Source organism: Lytechinus variegatus, chromosome 7 (assembly GCF_018143015.1).
Source record: "Lytechinus variegatus isolate NC3 chromosome 7, Lvar_3.0, whole genome shotgun sequence".
In the NCBI taxonomy this organism is placed as follows: domain Eukaryota; kingdom Metazoa; phylum Echinodermata; class Echinoidea; order Temnopleuroida; family Toxopneustidae; genus Lytechinus; species Lytechinus variegatus.
Window position 1 is genome coordinate 21,085,624 of NC_054746.1, and position 2,352 is coordinate 21,087,975.

Here is a 2,352-nt window from a genome sequence, read left to right on the forward strand (position 1 = left end):
CAATGGTTTCATTCTCCTTTAAGTACTTGATAATGTGGCTATAAACTTTTCATTTATTTCAAACTCAAATGTGAATAAAAAGTGATAGATACATTGAGGTACAGGTGTATTGACCAGATTTTTTGAATGATTCCGTCTCCTGTAAATTTGGTGCCAATCCAATTCCGATGTCCAAAAAATATGTTGTCATTTTAAAAGAGAAGGATATTTTTATTAAAGATAATCAAATGGATGTTGTAATTCTGTAGAGTTAGTATCAGCTAAAGCCTGTTACCTATACCACCTCAATTATTGGATGTTACTTACTGGTTATATCTCCACTCAGAACCTGGGGCAGGCAGGGACACAGGTGTCACGAGGTATCGCTGTAGAGTGTACTCTGAGTCTCCGAGTAGTATTCCATTTAACATACCAGCTACAAATCATAGTTAAGCCATGTTGTTCTGTAAAAGGTAATGCATACAAATTTTCTGTTGAATTTAATTTCTATATCTTCTGAAAGTTTGTAAATAGATATTTTTGTACAGACATTTCTATGGACATTAATATGGATATCTCAGATCAATGATACATGTTATTGAATCATGAGGATACCTCTCCTCTACTATCCCTACTAGTAGTTTATTGACTTGTTATACTTTAAGAACAATATTCCCTCTATGCAATTCTTACCATGAAAATCCTGTTATCATGAGTACTTCCCGGCCAGCGAGCTGCAACAATAGTGATGATAAAGTCTGCATCAGATGTCAACTGTACGTTGATGTTGAAAAACTTTTACAGTTTATATACATCGCTAGGCTGCCCCGAAGCAAACACCATGGATCTGTAATATAGGTGCAGTCAAAGTCATCCACAACCTTGGGAAATCCTGCTAGCCTGAAAAATTTCAGTTGCACTCCTCTCACTTGTTGATCTGAGCAAAAAAATGTGATAAGATTTATTTATGGGCAAACAGTTGTGATATCAATGACTCTTTTAACTTCACATTGGTGTTACTTTTATCTGCATAATTCTGCTTGGCATTTTCCAACCAAATTGTCAATTAAACACATCCTAGTAGTATAAAAAAAATAGTATCAAATTTATTGTATCCAGTTATTTCTATTAATATTTTCAAAAAATCAATGCGATGATGTCTTGCCATGTGGATAAGTGCGGTAATAAGTGTGGTGATAATCTTCAAAACAAGAAAGCGATAGGTAAAATTTGAGTTTAAAAAAAAACAATAGCTCTGGATTGTCCTGGTATCCAGGTATACTAGGATAGGATGGAATTGTTTTTCAAACTAATTAAAATGGTAAATTGCCAATTCATCCATAGGTGGCGGAAGCAGCGAAATATCTATCTTTATTTTCTTTTTAATTTATTTATAAATTTTTTACTTTTTTATCATCTATCTATTTTATTTCTTTTTTTTTCTTTTTTGGGGGAGATGTAGAGACTCTAATGTTGAAACTTAGTTGACCATGGAATGGGAATGAGTGAGCTTGAGAGAAGATAAAGACCAAATATTTGGTGAAGGAAGCAGGGTGCAGGGTGTTGCATATCTCCTTGAAATTTGAGTCTATCCCCTACCCCCAGTGTTCAAGTGAGACTGTAAAAACTGTCCTTGTCAACTCCTCTGCACACATTCCAATGTCTACACTTCCAATTTTAAGAGAAAATAAGTCATACAAAATCTGAATTATTAGGGGTGGGGGATAAATGCATTGATGACATTTTATAAATGCATATGACTGGTATATTTCAGGGCAATGAGAGGCAAGCGTCCATATCGTGGGTGAAGAACTATAGAAAACAAGATGGCGGCGTAAACATCGGGCAAGTCTCTTCCTTCTTTTCATGATATTTTTCTCATTTTTTTAATGAATTCTTGTCTGAAAATAAAATCCATAGCATAGAAATGTCAGAAATGAAGTTGTATCCCATGTACATGATTTAGGGCTAGATCTTTTAGAAAGTAGAAATCTCGGGGGCGAAAGTTTCACGTTTTTTGGTGGTACACACACATGTATAAAAAAGAAGCCCTGGCTTCGTATGAGAGTAACCTTACGTTAGTAAACGATTTTTACCCTCTAGAAGCCTCCTGGCTACACACGCAGGCAACCCGTTCCATTCCAAATCCAAGCCCCCGCTTTTACAAACATTTAAGTGATTTGTAGTTCCAAGGACCCTCCTTTTTACAATAAACCCGCTCCAAAGCCCGTTTTTTGTCTCGCCCGCAGGCTGCAGCACATACTTACTACTTTTGTGGTCGACTACCCCTATTCATGTGCCTGTATTAACAGTGTAAGCTCAGTAGGATGGGGGGTCGGGTGTCCGGACAGTTTATCTCTTTTAATTGAACTT